This window comes from Mirounga leonina, unplaced genomic scaffold (assembly GCF_011800145.1).
Source record: "Mirounga leonina isolate KUSES-001 unplaced genomic scaffold, KU_Mleo_1.0 Mir_357, whole genome shotgun sequence".
In the NCBI taxonomy this organism is placed as follows: domain Eukaryota; kingdom Metazoa; phylum Chordata; class Mammalia; order Carnivora; family Phocidae; genus Mirounga; species Mirounga leonina.
Window position 1 is genome coordinate 16,563,061 of NW_023270702.1, and position 22,625 is coordinate 16,585,685.

General features: G+C 39.6%; 1 long non-coding RNA gene across 1 annotated transcript in view; it reads right to left on the bottom strand.

Moving 5' to 3' along the window:
- Positions 1 to 2,075: 2,075 nt before the first annotated feature.
- Positions 2,076 to 22,625, bottom strand: part of LOC118027125 — a 44,068-nt gene continuing 23,518 nt past the window's right edge. Inside the window, exon 3 of the long non-coding RNA XR_004683757.1 lies at positions 2,076 to 2,742. This is a non-coding gene — a long non-coding RNA (uncharacterized LOC118027125). The remainder of the gene's footprint in view (positions 2,743 to 22,625) is intronic.

Below are 22,625 nucleotides of genomic sequence, written 5' to 3' on the forward strand. Positions count from 1 at the left end.
TCCAGGATCATGACCTGAGCTGAAGGCAGACGCTTAACTGACTGAGCCACCCAGGTGCCCTGTATTTACAAAATTTTTAAAACTTTTTAAATTTTTCTTAAGTTGTCTCTATGCTCAACATAGGGCTCAAACTCATGACCCTGAGATCAAGAGTCACATAGTTCACCGAATAAGCCAGCCAGGCACCCCACCAATTTTTTTTTAAAGGCTATAAATACTTTTTAAAAAAAGAGACACTGGGGAAATTTTTAAAATTATTTGTTGTTATTAACAAGCTTGATAAGTTTGTGCATGTTATTTATTCAGTTTTCATTTCCTCATGTGTAAAATGAGGAGTTAGATTGAATTATCTATAAGACCCTGAAATTTGTCTAATTCTGACCCTAGTTGTCTGATACGATTCTCTGGTTCATCTTCATTTTTGAGTTCAAGAAATAATTATTGAGAAGGTACTGTGGAGAAGACACAGTAGTAGATGCACGAGAGACACAAAGATGAATACGAATGGGTTCCTACCTTCATGGAGCTTTCAATCTAGTTTGGTTGGAGAAGGTAGGGGCACAAAACAGATATACTTGGCTTCCGTTATTAAACATTTGTTTCCGAATCTCCTCAAGATCAGTCTAAAGATCAACCTCTTTTGGGGCGCCTGGGTGGCTCAGTTGGTTAAGCGACTGCCTTCGGCTCAGGTCATGATCCTGGAGTCCCAGGATCGAGTCCCGCATCGGGCTCCCTGCTCGGCAGGGAGTCTGCTTCTCCCTCTGGCCCTCCTCCCTCTCATGCTCTCTGTCTCTCATTCTCTCTCTCTCTCAAATAAATAAAATCTTAAAAAAAAAAAAAATTTAAGATCAACCTCTTTTGTCCCCTTGCCCTATACAGTTTCTAAATCCTAATTACCATGCTTTTCTTATGCAGAGCCATTTAGAATCATCAAAGCATGCTCAAAACTAAATCTCAGGGGACCCCCAGGTCTGGGAGATGTTCTCTCAGGTGAGGTTTATAAAGCATTCAGCTATCAGTGGGTAACGTCTTATATGGGGACTCATATAACCTGTTAAAGCAAGGAAGATTTTTCCAATATTGTTCTACGTAAAACAAATAACAATGGAATACAGAACGAGTTAAGTGCAAAATAAAGACATAAAAATATACTGTGAAAATGTAGAGAAGAAATATTTAAATCCTGGCTGGGAAGTTAAGGAAAGTTAGGTAGAAATGTAGCATTACTGGAGCTTGAATAGCTGTAAATTTATCAAAAGAGGTTTTATTTTATCTTTAAATCTCTGGAACCCTACTCAGTGACTGGTACATTGTACATACTCAAGAAACTGGATAAATAAAAAAATGTGTAAGATAAGTTAGAAAAGAGAAAAGACATCATAGGCAGAGGGTTCAGCATGAAAAGTATCACAATCTTATGCATGGCATGTTTGGAGCAGTGAATAGTCTAGAGTGCCCTTAGGATGGAGGGATTTAGTAGATCAGGCTAGAAAAGGAAGGCCAGGCATTTGTATTACAAGCTCTTAGAGGGCAGAGAGAATTTTATCTCCCATCTACTGCAGAGCCTAATGTGTCATCGTCCAGCCAATGAGTAAAGATTATGAAGGGAAACTTCTGTATCTGGTAACATGTCACACTATAACCATATTTCATATTACAAAACATTGAGACATCCTGGATAAAATATAGCAAATGCCCTTTTTAATACATAGATGAGCTCAGAAGGAAAAAAAAATCTCCAAGGATCAAAAATTGAAGAAATTGCAAACCAGAGGCATAAACACCTGACTTTTTGAAACCGCTGTTCTGAAAGTTTTGCTGGACTTAGTAATGTAGTACCTTGAGTTTTTTGGGGTTTTTTTTAACATTTTTTAAATTTTATTATGTTATGTTAATCACCATACATTACATCATTAGTTTTAGATGAAGTGTTCCATGATTCATTGTTTGTGCATAACACCCAGTGCTCCATGCAGAACGTGCCCTCCTCAATACCCACCACCAGGCTAACCCATCCTCCCACCCCCCTCCCATCCGGAACCCTCAGTTTGTTTCTCAGAGTCGATAGTCTCTCATGGTTCGTCTCCCCCACCGATTTCTGCCCCCTTCATTAACACATAAGTGGGATCATAAGACAAGATTTTAGGTAGGTATTGCAATTCCCGTCCAAAGATGAGGCTTCATTTCAATAAAAGGATAAATTAGGAAAAGCCACCCTGCCACTCAGGAAGAACGAAATCTACCCTGAGAATTCATAAAAACTCATGACAAGGGAATCTGAGGTCGTGTGATGCCTCGATAATGGTGAGCATGATTATAGGCTAACTTCATGAGAACAGCTTCAGGGTCATAAAATATTCCTCCAAGAAAATATAGGGTAATTTATTTAAACAACTTATTATCACTACTCAGATTGTTTCTGCTTTCTTGTTAGGATAAATGATACAGCAATGAATGACTTTGTATCGATTAACTATTGCTGCCTAATAAACCATGCCAAACTTTATTGGTTAAAACAACCACAACTGTTGATCTGCTGGGTCATTCTTCTGGCCTGGGCCAGATTCAACTGATCTTAGCTGGGCATATGCATGAGTCTATACTCAGCAGCAGGTTGGGCAGACAGGTTTGCTGATCTCTCTCATTTCTCATGAGCAATCTTGCCTCTGGTCCATGTGGTCATTCACTTTGTCGCAGGCTAGCCCAGTTGTTTACGTGGCACCTAGACAGGGTTCCAACAGCCTGCAAAGAAGCATGCAAATGCTCTTCAGACTTAGGCTCAGAACTGGCTAGCACAACCTCACTTTCCTTGCATTCTTTGTTTAAAGCTTATCACAGGGGCACCTGGGTGGCTTAGCTGGTTGAGCGTCTGCCTTCCGCTCGAGTCATGATCTTAGGATTGAGCCCCGTGTCGGGCTCCCTGCTCAGCGGGGAGTCTGCTTCTCCCTCTCCCTCTGCTTCTTCCCTCCACTTGTGCTCCCTCTCAAATGAATAAATGAAAAATCTTTAAAAAAAAAAAAAAGCTTATCATAAATACAATTCTGATTCAAAGAGAGGTTAAAACAGACTCCACCTCTTACCAGAGGGAGCTGCAAATTCACATGGCAAAGGGTGAGTCTACAGGGGTATGAAAAGCTGTGGGGATTTATCAATATATTACAGCCATCTTCATGTTTGTAAGGAACATTGTTTTTTTCAGTCAGCCACCATATGTATATTTATTCTACTTTCACCAGTAATATTCTACTTTCTTTCAAGGTAAATATTTCTTACCCAATGTGTGTACTCTTGTAGGACTGTAAATTAAGGTGTCCTGTGCTCCCACGTAATCTAACTAGGTGTGACAGATACTACTAATTGTCCCCAGCAGAACCAGAACTAGGCAATGAGGCACTTTGGGTACAAAATGTAAGGAGCACCCGCAATTGCACAGTCGCAAGAGTGAGTGTCTCTTTCGTTTTGCACCTAGGGCAACTTATTTGCCTCATCCTAGTCTGTACTCTGGTCCCCAGCATCCATTCTCTTCTTCCTTCTTTTTTTTTTTTTAATTTTATTATGTTATGTTAGTCACCATACAATACATCATTGGTTTTTGATGTGGTGATCCACGATCCATTGTTTTCGTGTAACACCCAGTGCTCCATGCAGTACGTGCCCTCCTTAATACCCATCACCGGGCTAACCAATACCCCTCCTCCCTCCCCTCTAAAACCCTGTTTGTTTCTCAGAGTCCATAGTCTCTCATGGTTCATTTTCCAATTCCCCCCCCCATTTTTCCCTTCCTTCTCCTAATGTCCTCCATGCTATTCCTTATGTTCCACAAATAAGTGAAACCATATGATAATTGACTTTCTCTGCTTGACTTATTTCACTTAGCATAATCTCCTCCAGTCCCATCCGTGTTGATGTAAACGTTGGGTATTCATCCTTTCTGATGGCTGAGTAATATTCCATTGTATGTATGGACCACATCTTCTTTATCCATTCATCTGTTGAAGGGCATCTCGGCTCTTTCCACAGTTTGGCTATTGTGGACATTGCTGCTATGAACATTGGGGTGCATATGGCCCTTCTTTTCACTACATCTGTCTTTGGGATAAATACCCAGTAGTGCAATTGCTGGGTCATAGGGTAGCTCTATTTTTATTTTTTTGTTTTTTTACTTATTTTATTTATCTATTTTTTAAGATTTTATTTATTTATTTGAGACAGAGAGAATGAGAGACAGAGAGCATGAGAGGGAGGAGGGTCAGAGGGAGAAGCAGACTCCCCGCCGAGCAGGGAGCCCGATGTGGGACTCGATCCCGGGACTCCAGGACCATGACCTGAGCCGAAGGCAGTCGCCCAACCAACTGAGCCACCCAGGCGCCCAGGGTAGCTCTATTTTTAAATTTTTGAGGAACCTCCACACTGTTTTCCAAAGTGGCTGTAACAACTTGCATTCCCACCAACAGTGTAAGAGGGTTCCCCTTTCTCCACAACCTCTCCCACATTTGTTATTTCTCTCCCTGTCCATTTCTGCCATTCTAACTGGTATAAGGTGGTATCTCAATGTGGTTTTGATTTGGATTTCCCTGATGGCTAATGATGAACATTTTTTCATGTGTCTGTTAGCCATTTGTATGTCTTCTTCAGAGAAATGTCTTTTCATATCTTCTACCCACTTTTTGACTTGATTATTTGTTTTTTGGGTGTTGAGTTTGAGAAGTTCTTTATAGATCTTGGATACCGGCCCTTTATCTGTAGTGTCATTTGCAAATATCTTCTCCCATTCTGTGGGTTTCCTCTTTGTTTTGTTGACTGTTTCCTTTGCTGTGCAGAAGCTTTTTATCTTGAAGAAGTCCCAAAAGTTCATTTTTGCTTTTGTTTCACTAGCTTTTGGAGATGTATCTTGAAAGAAGTTGCTGTGGGTGATGTCAAAGAGGTTACTGCCTATGTTCTCCTGTAGGGTTTTGATGGATTCCTGTCTCACATTGTGAGCAAAGACCTCACATTGAGGTCTTTCATCCACTTTGAGTTTATCTTTGTGAATGGTGTTAGAGAATGGTCAAGTTTCATTCTTCTGCATGTGGCTGTCCAATTTTCCCAGCACCATTTATTGAAGAGACTGCCTTTTTTCCATTGCATGTTTTTTCCTGCTTTGTCAAAGATTATTTGGCCATAGAGTTGAGGGTCCATATCTGGGTTCTCTATTCTGTTCCCTTGGTCTATATGTCTGTTTTTGTGCCAGTACCATGCTGTCTTGGTGATCACAGCTTTGTAATATAGCTTGAAATCGGGCAACATGATGCCCCTAGCTTTGGTTTTCTTTTTCAACATTACCTTGGCGATTCGGGGTCTTTTCTGATTCCATACAAATTTTAGGATTGTTTGTTCCAGCACTTTGAAAAATGTCATTGGAATTTTGATCAGGATGGCATTGAAGGTATAGATTGCTCTGGGTAGCATAGACATTTTAACAATGTTTATTCTTCCGATTCATGAGCATGGAATATTTTTCCATCTTTTTGTGTCTTCTTCAATTTCTTTCATGAGTGTTTTGTAGTTCCTAGAGTATAGATCCTTTACCTCTTTAGTTAGGTTTATTCTGAGGTATCTTATGGTTTTTGGTGCTATTGTAAATGGAATCGTTTCTCTAATTTCTCTTTCCATAGTTGCGTTGTTAGTGTATAAGAAAGCAACTGATTTCTGTGCACTGATTTTGTATCCTGCCACATTACTGAATTGCTGTACGGGTTCTAGTAATTTTGGGGTGGAGTCTTTTGGGTTTTCCACATAAAGTATCATGTCGTCTGCGAAAAGAGAGAGTTTGACTTCTTCTTTGCCAATTTGAATACCTTTTATTTCTTTTTGTTGTCTGACTGCTTGCTGCTAGGACTTCTAGTACTATGTTGAACAATAGTGGCGAGAGTGGGCATCCTTGACGTGTTCCTGATCTTAAGGGAAAGGCTCTCAGCTTTTCCCCACTGAGGATGATATACACTGTGGGTTTTTCATAGATGGATTTTATGAACTTGAGGAATGTTCCCTCTATCCCTATACTCTGAAGAGTTTTAATCAGGAAAGGATGCTGCATTTTGTCAAATGCTTTTCTGCATCAATTGAGAAGACTGTATGGTTCTTCTCTCTCCTCTTATTAATGTGTTCTATCACATTGATTGATTTGCGAATGTTGAACCACCCTTGCATCCCGGGGATAAATCCCACTTGGTCGTGGTGGATGATCCCTTTAATGTATTGTTGGATCCTATTAGCTAGGATTTTGTTGAGAATTTTGGAATCCATATTCCTCAGGGATATCAGTCTAAAATTCTCCTTTTTGATGGGGTCTTTGCCTGGTTTGGGGATTAAGGTAATGCTGGCCTCATAGAATGAGTCTGGAAGCTTTCCTTCTGTTTCTGTTTTTTGAAACAGCTTCAGTAGAATAGGTATTATTTCTTCTTTGAATGTTTGGTAGAATTCCCCAGGGAATCCATCAGGCCCTGGACTCTTGTTTTTTGGGAGGTTTTTGATCACTGCTTCAATCTCGTTATTGGTTATTGGCCTATTCAGGTTGTCAATTTCTTCCTGTTTCAGTCTTGGCAGCTTATAGATTTCCAGGAAGGCCTCCATTTCATCCAGATTGCTCAGTTTATTGGCATATAGTTGTTGATAATAATTTCTAATAATTGTTTCTATTTCCTTGGTGTTAGTTGCGATCTCTCCCCTTTCATTCATAATTTTATTAATTTGGGTCCTTTCTCTTTTCTTTTGGATAAGTCTGGCCAGTGGTTTATCGATCTTATTAATTCTTTCAAAGAACCAACTTCTAGTTTCGTTGATCTGATCTACTGTGTTTCTGGTTTCTAATTCATTGATTTCTCCTCTAATTTTAATTATTTCTCTTCTAATGCATGGCTTAGGCATCGTTTGTTGCTTTTTCTCTAGTTCTTTAAGGTGTAGAGTTAGTTGGTGAATTCGGGATTTTTCTGGTTTTTTGAGTGAGGCTTGGACGGCTATGTATTTCCCCCTTAGGACCACCTTTGCAGTATCCCATAGGTTTTGGACCGATGTGTTTTCGTCCTCATTGATTTCCATGAATTGTTTAAGTTCTTCTTTGATTTCCTGGTTGACCCAAACATTCTTGAGCAAAGTGGTCTTTAGCTTCCAAGTATTTGAATTTCTGTCAATTTTTTTCTTGAGATTGAGTTCCAGTTTTAAAGCATTGTGGTCTGAGAATATGCAGGGAATAATCTCAGTCTTTGGTATCGGTTGAGAGCTGATTTGTGACCCAGTATGTGGTCTATTCTGGAGAAAGTTCCATGTGCGCTCAAGAACAATGAATATTCTGTTGTTTTAGGGTGGAATGTTCTGTAAATATCTATGAAGTCCATCTGGTCCAATGTATCATTCAAAGCTCTTGTTTCCTTGCTGATTTTCTGCTTAGATGATCTGTCCATTGCTGAGAGTGGAGTATTGAGGTCTCCTACAATTAACGTATTGTTATCAATATGACTCTTTATTTTGGTTAACAGTTGGCTTATGTAGATGGCTGCTCCCATGTTGGGGGCATAGATATTTACAATTGTTAGATCTTCTTGTTAGATAGACCCTTTAAGAATGATATAGTGTCCTTCTGTGTCTCTAATTACAGACTTTAGTTTAAAATCTAATTTGTCTGATATAAGAATTGCTACCCCAGCTTTCTTTTGAGGTCTGTTGGCATGGAAGATGGATCTCCATCCCTTCACTTTCAGTCTGGATGTATTTTTAGGTTCAAAATGAATCTCACATAGGCAGCATATGGATGGGTCCTGTCTTTTTATCCAATCTGCAACCCTGTGCCATTTTATGGGAGCATTTAGGCCATTCACATTGAGAGTGATTATTGAAAGATGTGAATTAATTGTCATCATGTTGCCTGTGAAGATGTTGTTTTTATAGATTGTCCCTGTAAATTTCTGTTGTATAGCACTCTTGGGATCTTTCTCCTTTTATAGAACCCCCCTTAATATTTCTTGCAGGGCCGGCTTAGTGGTCACATATTCTTTCAATTTCTGCCAGTCTTGGAAGCTCTGCATTTCTCCATCCTTTCTAAATGACAGCCTTGCCAGATAAAGTATTCTTGGCTGCATGTTCTTCTCATTTAGTACCCTGAATATGTCTTGCCAGGCCTTTCTGGCTTGCCAGGTCTCTGTGGATAGGTCTGACATTATTCTGATGTTCCTCCCTTTGTACGTAAGGAATCTCTTCCCCCTAACTGCTCTTAAGATGGTTTCCTTGGTTCTAAGATTTGCAAGTTTTACTATTACATGCCAGGGTGTTGGCCTCTTTTCCTTGATCTTGGGAGGGGTCCTCTCTGCCTCTAGGACGCAAATGTTTGTTTCATTCCCCAGATTAGGGAAGTTCTCAGCTATGATTTGCTCAAATACATCCTCTAGTCCTCTCTCTCTCTCTCTCTCTCCACTCCCTCGGGATTCCAATTATTCTGACATTGGAATGCTTCATGGTGTCACTTATTTCTCTGATTCTATTTTCATGGATTCTGAGTTGTTTTTCCCTGGCCTCCTCTTTTCACTTTTTATCTATTATATTGTCTTCCAGGTCGCTTATTCGCTCTTCTGCCTCAGTTACCCTAGCTGTTAGATTATCTAGATTGGATTGGATCTCATTGATAGCATTTTTAAGTTCTGCCAATTCACCTTTCATTTCTGCCCTTAGAGACTCTATGCTGCCATTAATTGATTTCTCCATTCTAACCATTGTCTTCACAACTGCTAGCCTGAATTCCATCTCCGACATCTTGGTTATATCTGCATCCATTTGTAAATCTGCAGCATAAGTCATAATCTCTGAGTCTTTTCTATTTTGGGGGCTCCTCCTCCTAGTCATTCTGTTGATGGGTGTTTGAGGGAATGTATAGAGTCCAAATTATTGACCAGAACCCAAGCAAGATGCACCTGTTTTCTTGGAACCTTAGGGTTGCTGGCCTCTTGTTTTCCCAGCCTGTCTTCTGTGGGAGGGGCCTGCCGCGCTGTTACTCAGGCAACCCTGTTTGGGCGGAGTTGCCCTGCACTCCTGTGGCAGGGGATGGGCTCAGGGAGAATCAGTTTTGGGGGCTTTTGTTCTCTGGCAGCTTTCCCTGGCGGCTTTCTGTGTCTCTTCCACGAGTCAGAGCAGAAGATACCATTTCCAACCCTCTGCCTCAGAGCAGAGAGACCACAGTCTGTTCTTCAGTGAGCTCCCCAGGCCACACTGTCTCCGTTTCTGTCTGTGCTGCTATAAACTGCAGCGTCCTGGGTTGTGTGCCCCTCCGCAGCGCTCCCAGTCCTGCCTCCAGGTCGGGGCACGTCTCTGCCCTTTGTGCTTCTAAAACCGCCAGCTGCTCCCAGTTCGGTCGTGGGCGACCCGCTCTGGGTTTCCGCCCCAGGGGCTGCAGTTCACAGGCCCGACCCCGCTGCTCTGGGTTTCCACCACCCCGGGGGCTGCCCTAAATTCCTTTCCCAGCCGCCCCCGCTGCTCTGGGTTTCCACCCCGGGGGCTGCCCTAAATTCCTTTCCCAGCCGCTACCGCTCTGCGAGTCTGTGCCCCGTCCCCAGTGCGCAAGGCTGTCGCTCACCGGCGGTGTAGGATCCCCATGGCCAGGCACCCTCCCGCTGCCGTTTATCCTCTGATATCTGCCCGTGGAATCACGGCTCTCCACTTCGTACCTCAAAACCAACCACCTGCAACTATTCTGTTTGTAGAGATCCAGATCTTCTTACATCTCAGGTTGGTTTTGTGGGTGCTCAGAGTGGTCTGGTAGATATCCAGCTCAATTCCGGGGACCAGTTGAAATAGGGTCCCCTACTCCTCCACCATCTTTCCCCCCTCTCCCTCTCTTCTTCCTTCTTTTAGTAATAGAGTATTTCCAAGTTTTAGCGTGGCACAAGAGACCACATTTCTTAATCTCACCTCCAGCTCCATGTATTTGTGGCTAACTTCCAGTAAACAGGAAGTGAACAGAAGTATTATATATAATTTCTGGGTCATATCTTTTAAAAAAGGAAGTCGCATATTCCCTAGCCTTTCTATCCACCTTTCTGTAGGCTTGGATGCAAGGGTGTGACCCAGCTATAATCCTGTGGGTAGCATCAATACTTCCTAGGGGATGGTGGAACAGTAAAACAAGAAGAACTGGAGTCCTTGACTGATGTGGAACCGACTGCTAATCTGCCTTGAATGAGAGAGAAATAGATTTCTTTTAATTCTCAACCCACTATATTTTGGGGTTAGTGCCCCCACTAACCTCCCCCACCATGGATTCTGAATCTTAAGTCCACTGAAACCAAGACAGGAAAAGTAATTGGAACTGGCTAATTCTAGCAGTCACCCACTGACAAGAGATTCTAGAAATTCTTATAGCTTGGATCACCTGCCCTAGAGCTGTTTTTTAGCTTCTGTCCATTCCTGAGCCAATTTTACAAATGTCTCATTAATTTTGTGACTTAACTGTTACCTTTAAAATAAATTCTCCTAAAAAATAAAAAAGGGGCACTGGGTGGCTCAGTAGGTTCAGCATCCATCTCTCAGTTTCAGCTTAAGTCATGATCTCGGGGTCCCGGGATCAAGCCCCGTGTCAGACTCTGTGCTCAGCACAGTCTTCTTGTCCCTCTCCCTCTGCTCCTCCCTCTACTCACTCTCTCTCTCTCAAATAAATTTTAAAAATAATAAAATTATAATAAAATAAAATAAATTCTCCTCTATTTGCTTAATTTTGCTAATATTTATTTTGTTATTTGCAGCAATACTTGCATACATACTTTTCCATACTTGGAAATATTTTTTAGGATAGATTTGTTAGCACTAGGATCACTGAGTAAAAAGTTCTTGGTGGTTTTTCTGGCCTTTGATATAAATAACTTTCCATGTGATTCCAGAGGCCAGACTGAACAGAAAAATTCTTTCTACTCCTTCAGTAATATGAATGGCATCATACCTGCAGAAAATGGCAAAAGCAAGGTAGGCATTTTGTAACAAGAAAAAAGAATTACTTTTTTATTCACATGCCTTTCTGTGGTAATAAGCAGCTATTGCAATTGTTCTAATGAAATAATTGTGACTAGATCCTTTATTTTTTTATTTTTTTATTTTTTAAGATTTTATTTATTTATTTGAGACAGAGAGAATGAGAGACAGAGAGCATGAGAGGGAGGAGGGTCAGAGGGAGAAGCAGACTCCCCGCCTAGCAGGGAGCCCGATGCGGGACTCGATCCCGGGACTCCAAGATCATGACCTGAGCCGAAGGCAGTCGCTTAACCAACTGAGCCACCCAGGCGCCCCTGTGACTAGATCCTTTAGTAAAAATAACCTGCCAAGAAGAAACTGAAGACAATAGCTTTATACGAAAGACACACCCGTGTGTGTGCATGAGTATGTGATGTGGCTGTGTTGGGAGAGGTGAGAAGGGATCTAGAAAGGGAAGGCCAGAGTGCAAAAGAGAGAGAGAAAAGAGATGTAATGGAAATGGGCACTGGTGTATTAACTGGTTCACCTCTCAAGGATGCATAAAAGCAAAGGCTTTGGTTGTAAGACTGATGTTGATGATTCTTTTTCTATTATTTCCAACCTAATTTGTAGTTCCTTTTGTAAATTAAAATGAAAAGTGATTCCTGTTGCTGTGTATTTAAACTCATTATTCTGCTTTGGAGGTCCAGTTACCAAAATGAATACAGTTGTGGATTTTAATAAGCATTTGTTTAAAATTTGTTCTAATTCCACTCTCTCATTTAACTTCGGGAACTTCTGTTAAACACTGTGACCAATGCATTCCTATGCCTAACAGTTGTTGGGAAATAAAGTCAGACTAGGTTTGACCCTGGCTATCTTATTATTTCTTTTTAGCTTTGCCTCTCCAAAAAAAAAAACAAAACAAAACACTGAAGAGTTTATCCTTGAACTGTTGAGAATCCTCACTTTCAGAAGATTTAAATTACATATTACTCATTTACCAGGGTAATTTTTTATGGTGTTGGAGGTTTAACTTATTTATTAAGAATATAGCAAATGAAGTCTGTATTAAATGAAAAACATATTTGTGACTTTCCATGAAAGTCAGGGAAACCGCATTCTAAAACCATTACAATCCTGCTTGGTTTAACGAGTTATGTCCCTATCATATATTTTTTTTAAGTAAGCTCTATGCCCAACATGGGCCTTAAACTTATGACCCCAACATCAAGAGTCGCATACTCTAACGACTGAACCAGTGAGGCACCCCTCTCTATCATATTTTTAAGGCAAAACTCTGTAATTTACTTAGGAGGAAAAAAGATATGTCATATGAGGCTTTGAGATTCACATTTCTTTCTTGTACAGATTTAGCCAAAGATTTGGCACATTCAATTTTAAAGGGCTATCAAAAATATGACACTTGCAAGTTTTTTAAAAGTTGGATTTACAGAATTTTCAATATCTTACTATATGTCATTTCTAGTATATCAAATCTAAAAACAAATAATCTTCACTGTTTATTCATTCAATTTTTATTTATTCAAGTAAGACATTTATTGAGCATCTGCTATGTACTAAGTAGTAAATAAAGCAGAGAATGAAAGAAATGTCCCATTCTCATGGTGTTTAAAGTCTAGTGAAGGATGGCATGCAATAAATATAAAAACATGTATTTGTAAGCCAGATGGTGATAAATGTTATGAAAAATTAAAAGATAGTAACAACAGAGATCACAACATTATTTTACATACTTTGCTCACAATCTTCATTGTTATGACCTACAATCTCCTTTTGGAGATCAACGTAATTTTAAGGTTGTGCCAATAATTCCAGGTTAAATGCTCAGGTCTGTCAAAGAATCTGCCCTAACATTTAATGTACACACACATACACACACACACACATCTCTTAGAAAGATAGTATTTATGTTTGGACCTGACTATGAATTATATATCTAAGTGCAATGTTTTCTGGTCGTACATGAATTACGACATATGAGCTTAAATAAGTATAGTTTACTTTTTTAGATATTGGAAGTCCTTTACTTATAAGCAAATTGTGTTGCTAAACGTCCATTTGTAAATATGCATTTAGATCTTTGAACAGTTTTCCACAGAAATAATAATAAGTATAAGGATATATATCCAAGTTTATTATTTAGCTGAATGCAATTTATTAAAATTGAAGAAATAATAGAATATAATAATGTCTCTGACACTGTATTAAATAAAGTGGAAAATCTATACAAAAGAATCAGATTTTTTTTCCTTGAAGGATGATATTCAAGAAAACTCGGTTCACTGAGATGAAAACAGAAAATTAAGAGAATACTGAAGGGCGTAAGGGGCATTTTCAAGGTCTTTAGAGGTTGCTTGAATTGATTGTATTTTAATATTATAAAATAATTGTATTTTGGGGGGTTATAATTCATTAAGGGTTTCTTAATGAAATACAAAAGAAAACATCATGTAGTTTAGCTAAATACAGGTTTGTGAATTTTTTCAATTATATATGAGTGTGTATATTTTATTTATTATTTTTAATTCAAGTATAATTAACACAGTGTTATATTAGTTTCAGGTATACAATATAGTGATTTAACAGTTCTATTCATTTTTTAGTGCTCATCAAGATAAGTGTACTCTTAATTCCCTTTATCTATTTTACCCATCCTCCCACACACCTCCCTTCTGGTTTGTTCTCTGTATTTAAGAGTCTGGTTTTTGTTGTTGTTGTTTGTCTTTTCTTCTTTGTTTATTCATTTGTTTGTTTCTTAAATTCCGCACACGAGTGAAATCATATGGTATTTGTCTTTCTCTGACTTACTGCACTTATTAGCTTAATGCTCCATCTACATCATTGCAAATGGCAAGATTTCATTCATTTCAAATAACTATTTTAAAGTTCTAATTTTCCTTTATTTTTAAGAAGTCATGTCATTTAGCACTACTCATATTAAGTTGTGATTAGAACTGATTTTTTTCCTCCTCTCACCAATCTAATTAAGAGGAGACAAATAGGAGGTTATTCTGTGCTTAAGTTTGGAAATAATCAAAGAAGCAGAAAAAAAGCTTATTTATAAGACTTTTACATTATAGTTTTATTTGAAATAGCAGAGTTGGCATAAACTCAATGTCTAATAGTAGGTAAATGGAAAAGAAATTTAGACTTGGAATACACTGAAGCCACCAAAGGACAGTTTCTGAGGAATATTTAATGAACTAAGAAGAAAACAAAATATGTGCAAAGGCAAAAAAAAAAAAAAAAAAAAAAAAGTGAAAAGAAAAAAAAAAAAAAAAAAAAAAAGCAGTGACAAGACTGTATGATCCTATACAGGTTTTTCTATAAGCTTTTCAACTAAAAATTTGGAAGTATTATCTCTGGGTGGTAAAATAAGTGGTATTTTAAAGTTTTTTCTTTATATTTTTTAATTTTCGAAAATGTTTTTTTAATTTCTAAAATGTGCATTGTTGGTTTTATTACTTTAAAGGCTTTTCTTAAAAAATACGCCTTGCATAATAGGAAAAGTAAGTAAGAAAAGGGTTTTAGAATAACTTTGTTGGACACATATCCTCAAGAATGTAGGTGGGAAATAATATTCTTAAGAAAGAAGCAACTGCATGGGGCGCCTGGGTGGCTCAGTGGGTTAAGCGACTGCCTTCGGCTCAGGTCATGATCCTGGAGTCCCAGGATCGAGTCCCACATCGGGCTCCCTGCTCTGCGGGGAGCCTGCTTCTCCCTCTCCCCCTCCCCCTGCTTGTGTTCGCTCTCTTGCTGTGTCTCTCTCTGTCAAATAAATAAATAAAGTCTTTAAAAAAAAAAAAAAAGAAAAAAAAAGAAAGAAGCAACTGCAAAATATGTTTACTTCATTCTTCCTTAAAAGAAACAGCTTGATGATAAAGACACTATGGACAGGAACTGGTGGTGGCCCCAGATTTCAGGACCTTTGAAACAGATTCCTATTTTATTTTTTTTAATTTTTATTTATTTGAGAGAGAGAGAGCCACAGAGAGAGAGAGAGAGAGCTAGAGAGAGAGCGCAAGTGAGAGAGCATGAGCGGGGGAGGGGCAGAGGAAGAAGCAGGCTCCCTGCTGAACAGAGAGCCCCACAGGATATGGGGATCATGATCTGAGCTGAAGCCCCAACAGATTCTTATATTAAATTCCCTCTAGTGAACTTACCTGGTATGGGCCCTATTTTCCTGACTAGATCTTAATAGCAGTACTTTTTTTCTAAGAAGCAGTACTCCCTGGATAACAAAACTCAGATGTACGAACATTCACAACTGGAAATTGAGCATTTGTATGTCTCTTGCTGCCTATGTACCCAACACACCTGTACTCTGCTTTGTGCAATGTGTCTCCCACACCTGCCAGCAGCAGTCTGCAGGCAGCAACCAGTGGCCCTGGGCCACCCCAGGGAAATCTGGAGCGGGACCAAAAAGGGCTTGCCTCTATCTCAGAAAGAAGATTGTGGAGGAAAACTCTCACCTAAAAATTGTCCAGAAATTCAAAATAGGAGCAGCAGTTTCCAGAACGCAGTGCCGTGCCTACAGGCGACGGCCAGTGTAACAGGTCATCAGGAGCATCTCATTTCGGCTTGTGTTTCTGTTTCGCAACGAAATTTTTCTGTCACTCTCCCCTTAAATGAGTGCCCCCCAATTTTAGGAATCATAAAATGACTGCCATAGATTTCTTTGTATTTTGAAATTTTTTTAAATGAGCCTTAAGAAGCAGCATTTTTTTTTTTAAAGATTTTATTTATTTATTTGACACGGAGAGAGAGAGAGAGAGGAATCACAAGTAGGCAGAGTGGCAGGGAGTGGGAGAGGGAGAAGCAGGCTCCCCGCTGAGCAGAGAGCCTGATGTGGGGCTCGATCCCAGGACCCTGGGATCAGGACCTGAGCCGAAGGCAGACGCTTAACAACTGAGCCACCCAGGTGCCCCGCAAACTTTTTTTTTTTTTAATTCATGTGGGTGGCTTCTCAAATATGTCAAAGACTCAAAAGATTGCTTTGTTCAGAACGTTGAAATAGAAATAGAGTTTCCTCTGTAATTCTTTATTCTTTCTACACTGAAAAGAAAGGCAATACAATAGTAAAAATTAGTTACATTAAAGATAAAAATTTTACAGCACTGTCCTTCATTTTGTTCCACCAGTACACAGAGGACTAAATGTTTCACTTGGTGGACTAGTGCAAGAGAGGTGGGATCAAAAGCCACTCTTGCATCTAAAATATTGCTCCTCAAGGCTGTAGATTTCCTTTAATGCCACTGGTGGTGGAACTTTAACAATAACACCAGCATTAAAATGGTGTAGAACCAGACAGAATGATTTCTAGAACCAAACCAAAAAAGAAGCATGCTTGGTGGCTTTGCATCACTGAACTAAAGTGGGACAACAGCAGGCCTTGTCTTTGTGGACACAAACAGTAGAACCTCCACCATCATAGACTGTTGATCTATGCCAAATGCAGATAGACTTTAGAAAGAGACTGGACATCCATTGTTTCATCAGATCTGCTATAGATTATTAGGATTTTCACTCTTTACAACTTCCCTCAAAGTTTCCCAAACTTTCATTCAAAGAAGACTGATCAGTTGTGTCATTGCTTTATTTGTATAATTACATTATCATATATTTGGAGGTTTTCAAAGAATTTTAGTTTTGGTGTAGAAAGTCACATCTTTAGCCATCCAGAAAGCAATATTTCCCTATTTTAAATTCCTGTGATGTAGGCACATTCCTATTCCAATTTTACAGAAGTTTGGAGTGGGCCAGTATTGATATCCCATGGTGAGGTGACAAAGACAGGATCTGACCTAGAACTGACTCTAGGACCCTTGGAATCTATAATTTGCTGCCTCACTCTGCATGCTTACAATTTTTCACAATATAATCCAGATTGTAATAAAAATCCTTTTAGGGGCACCTGGGTGGCTCAGTTGGTTAAGGGTCTGCCTTTGGCTCAGGTCATGATCTTGGAGTCCTGGGATTGAGCCCCCCGTCAGGCTCTCTGCTTAGCAGAGTCTGCTTCTCCCTCTCCCAAGGTGCTCTCTCTCCCCCTCTGTGCTCTCTCTCTCACTCTCACGCTCTCTCTCAAGTAAATAAACTCTTCAAAAAAATAAAAATCTTTTTAGAAATATATTTGATTATTTGTCTTTAGAATAAATTCCTAAAAACACAAATATAATTCAGAGGACCCTCTGTCTATAGCCATACTACCCTGACTAGGCCCAATTTCATCAGAGAGCTCTTACGCTTACTACACACAGAGACAGATCAGAGTAGGGGTTGAAAGCTTGGCTTTCTGTATTTGAAAGCTAAGCTACCTATATTTAAAGACTGCCCTGCTATTCACTGGCTGTATGTTCTTGGATGAGTTACTTCATCTCAACAGTCCCCATTTGTATGATGAAGTTAAAATTAGTACCTAATTCAGGACCATGAGAGAAGCAAAGGAATTAATTTATTTAAATCTTGGCACATTATTGGTTATTAGCATATTACCAAATTATTCTTGAAACAGTGTGTATGAATTTACATTCCTTAGCAGCAAGTATTTTTATTATATTAAAGCCACTAAACTTTCGGGTTTGAATTTAGTTCCCTGATTTATATAACCTCATGGGTGTATACCCAATTCCTGACCTATTTCTGGTTCTCAAGTTCCTAATTGTCCCAAAGAGCCCTCTCCTTTTAATGTTCTCAGAGCAAATCACCACCCACCTTTCCAAAACCGCCACCCTCACTACAGCATTTTTTTTTTTTTTAAGATTTTATTTATTTATCTGAGAGAGAGAGAGAGAACTTAAGCAGGGGGAGGGAAAAGGACAAGCAGACTCTGAGCTGAGCTCAGAGCCCTACGGGGGCCCTACACCACGACCCCAAGACCAGGACCAGAGCCAACATCCAGAATCAGATGCCCAACCAACTGAGCCATCCAGGTGCCCCTCACCACAGCATTCTATCACAATTGTACAGATTGTTTGTACTAGGACACAAATGATTTGCAAGCTTTTGATCAGTTCCCACCTTCAGGAGACAGCTTAAAGCAGTCCAGAATCTCTTTAGTTTCAGCCTTGTCGTAGAGAATTTTTTGATTTCCCCAAATCAGCAATGCCTTCTGAATGATCTACATGTGACAGCATGTTCCAGGCTTCATTTCTCATTTATTTAGCATGTGTTTACTGAGCATCTCCTGTACGCAGCACTGTGTTAAATGTTGGGGATAGAAAATGAAGCAGGCATAGTCCCAGCCTTCTGAAGCTTGCAGTACAGTCTTCTAATCATGTCACCACCACTGTCTCAAATTTATTAATTCTAGGGGGGGGAGTTATTTTTGGAGCACATAACAAAGCATTAGGATATTATGTTCCCTTCATGAGCCTCCAAAACGGACCTAGATTCCTTCAAGCCATTCCAGTCTGGAGGTAGAATGACAGGTTCACAATATTCCTATGTTCTTGAATGTGGGGACTGCCAGTCCCTTTTCGGAAGCCCCTAAACACTTCTGCACATTCCCAGTGGTCATCTTGTGTGTGCTCAAGAACTTAACCATCACCTAACTCTGAAACTAATAATACACTGTATGTTAACTGAATGTAAATAAAACTAAATTATTTTTTTTAAAGATTTTTATTTATTTGACAGAGAGAGACACAGCAAAAGAGGGAACACAAGCAGGGGGAGTGGGAGAGGGAGAAGCAGGCTCCCCGCTGAGCAAGGAGCCCGATGCGGGGCTCAATCCCAGGACCCCGGGATCATGACCTGAGCCGAAGGCAGCCGCTCAACCGACTGAGCCACCCAGGTGTCCCAATAAAACTAAATTAAATAAAAAAATAAAAATGCTTCTATTTCATGAAAAAAAAGAGAACTTAATCATCACACTGATCATTTCATGCCCTCTATTGTTCTTTCTTCCCTGTGTTACTGCCCTAGGAGGCTGTCCCCAAGCCAAGTGTAGGGGTCCCACTGCATTCACTGCTGAAGTTGTGAGAATCACTCTGATACCTAGGCCTAAAACAGTAATGAAATTGGGTTTTCATTTGCTGGTTGGATGGTTGGTTGGTTGGTTGGTTGGTTTTTGGTTGGTTGGTGAGAAGGGTTTTTGATATATATCCACGTCCTCGCTCCCTAGAACTCATCTGTGGGTCAGTGGGGCTGGAGGGAATCCCACCTGAGAGTCCCATTTTATGATTATCTTTCTGGCAGCTTCTGCAGAACCTAGAGATGTGCCCTGACATGTCTGGGTTCTGTTATAAGCACAGTTTACTCTGAAATTGGAAATTTTGCTCTACATGCTTATAAAAACAACTACACACACAAAACTTTATAGGAATAATTATACCACACTCTTTAAGAAGATTGAATTGGGTTGTGGTATTGTGTATAAAATGTCATTATTTCCTAAATTTTCTAAGGTTCCATAATGTAATTACATGACTTTTATAATGGAAAAAAAAAACAACCAACAAACGTATAGCTCTACTGAGGAAAGGCATGGTGGTTCTAGAAAATCATACCCTCGACTGCATGGCTCCAGCTGTCCAGGACATATCTGAATCAGTGTTCTAAGGCTGGTGCTGGCATAGTGTTGTTGATGCAGCCCATCTATGACCAGTTGAGGTTCTGGTTAGAACTCTAGTTATGGTTGGAAAAGGAGTGCCAAACAGGAAAAACTGAGGCAGAAAACCAATTGTCCAGGTACCAGGCATGCCAAGTACTGGACCAATCATCAGAAGAACTAATCCAAGTCTCACCAGCCAGTGAGTTATATTTCTTGCTTGGTTAGGAGGAGCTCAGGACTTGCAAGTGGGGGCTTTCAGTGACCCTAGCCCACAGGCAGAATCAGAATGGGGAATCTTGAGAAGCTTTGCCTGGCTCCCAACTCAACCTGGTACTGAGAGAGAACACAAGGAAGCTGGATATTTGCTGAGTTTATCCCTGTCCTCTGAATATACTCTAAGCCATTCTTTTCATCAAATTTCTTTATCAGAAGAAATTAATTCTTATTTTCTTGGTCTATTTTTTTAAAACCTATTTTGATGTCTCTTTATGATACATTTACCTGTACTAGAAATTCGGAAAAGAAATGGGAAGCTACTAATAATTTGTGCCAAGTGTAATAGGATGACTTGTTAATTTACCATATTTTAGAATGTGAGGCCGTGGTCATTATGCATGTTTAGCCTTTGTCTTTATATGAACTTTACATGTGTCACTTCACTTATTTCTTTTGTTTGTTTGTAACTTTCACAGTCTACGAAGATTCTTTAGAAATTCTGAAAAATTAATTATTTTTATTATAAAAGCAAAATCCGCTTATCGAGTAAGTGTAACTTAGTAAGTTAGTACAACATGAAGAAGAAAATTTAAATAATTCATAGTCCTAGCACAAGAGATAATCATATTAATATATTCATGCATCTGGGGCGCCTGGGTGGCTCAGTTGTTAAGTGTCTGCCTTCGGCTCAGGTCATGATCCCAGGGTCCTGGGATCGAGCCCCGCATCGGGCTCCCTGCTCAGCGGGAAGCCTGCTTCTCCCTCTCCCACTCCCCCTGCTTGTGTTCCTGCTCTCACTGTGTCTCCCTCTGTCAAATAAATAAATAAAATCTTTAAAATATATATATATATTCATGCATCTTTCAGTTGAGTGTTATTTTTAAAAATCACAAGGCAATTAATTACTAGGTTTACTGGATAAGCAAGACTCAGCATGCTTGCTGTGTCTGTGACATCCTTCTAAGTGGTTTCTTTCACCTCAATTATTCTGGTGCTACCATATGACCTGGCCCCCTAGCTAGGTCTGATTGGTCAGAATGGGCAAGGCATATGCATATGCATATGCTATGCATAACAAGGCCCCCCTCAAATATGTCCACATCCTAATCTCTGGAACCTGCTGGTACACATTACATGGCAAATGGGAATTAAGGTTGCAGATAGAATTAAGGTTGCAATCAACTGACTGACCTTATATTATCCAGATGGGCCAAATTCCATGATTCCAAATATAAATCACACATGCTGCCTCTGCTATTACTGGTAAATCAGGCGAAAGTCTCCGAAGATCTTCCCTGAGTCATCCCTACTCTTTGAAGGGCCATAGTCCTTTAACAACTTTTTAAAAAAAAAAATTTTTTAGAGAGAAAGAGAGCACACACACAAGTGGGGAGGGGGTCAGAGAGAGTGTGAGAGAATCTCAAGCTAGTTTCACAATCAGCGCAGAGCCTGACTCAGGGCTCCCTCCCACCATCCTGAGATCATGACCTGAGCTGAAATCAAGAGTCGGTTGCTTCACTGACTGAGCCACCCAGGTGGCCCCTACTTTCCCATCTTTTATTCCTTCTGTATCCTTTATACAAAGAAGATCGCACTGTGTTCTAGAACCAATCTTACTCTAGAGGCTAGAAAAGTTCTGTCTTTCAAAAAATTCCCAAGCATTAATTCAGAGCTTCCCAGTTGGGTTGCTGGAGGACATTTAGCTGTCAAAAGTGTGTAGGCAGTAGCGCCCCTTCAGCTGCAGAGTGCTGGGCCAGCACCTACAAGGCTTGGCTGCTTTGGCTACAGCATTTTCACAGTGTTTTCCCTGGGTGCCTTACAATATTACCACATTTTATATTGCCAGGACATGAAAAATGTTGGAAAGAAGAACATTAATATTCTCAAAATACTTGTATACTGACCCACTTTTCCATGAGCTAGAAAAGAACATGAACATTGAGTAAAGAAATCACAAAATTCTGAAACAATAAGAAACATACATATAGGGGCGTCTGGGTGGCTCAGTCAGTAAGCGTCTGCCTTCAGCTCAGGTCATGATCCCAGGGTCCTGGGATTGAGCGCCACATCGCATCGGGCTCCCTGCTCAGCAGGGAGCCTGCTTCTCCCTCTCCCCCTCCCCCTGCTTGTGTTCCCTCTCTCGCTGTGTCTCTCTCTGTCAAATAAATAAATAAATAAATAATCTTAAAAAAAAAACATATATATAACATTTTTAGAAACATTTTTGACAAGCTCTAAGACATTTTAGTAGACCTATTTAACTATGATTAAAGGATATTGTTTAAAATATTAATATTGAAAATCATATTATTCCTAAAATATTAATGGGTAATAGAAAAAGGTGATCCTATTGAACACTTTCTTTTTAAACAGAGAGAAACTTCCATGAAAACTTCTAAATGAGATTGGGCTATTGAAAAGTAATGCCCTTTGAATATTACAGACCATAGAATTCAATCTTCATTTGATTATAAAGTTCACATTGCTATGATTTATGAAGTACAGTATGGACAGGAATGACATAATACCTAGGAGACATTATTAAAGAGCCTAAGATTAATACCAAGAACACCAAAGCTATTGAATAATGCAGTATGTTAAGCATGACAGAGCAGCATCTATAAGCTATAATTTGTAGTATATTGTTCACACAAGAATTAATGATGGGGGAAATTTTATTGATGAATAAAAGGTTTAGTCAGAGGGTATGTGCAATGAGGTCATACTGTAAGAACAAAACAAACTGATGCATTTTAAACTACTGCCTGATAGATTACATGAAAACTCAACAAGAGGCAACCTTTTGAGAGAATACCTTTGTATTTTCCAGATTTACAGAGCAATTCTCTTTGAATAGTAAATAACCACA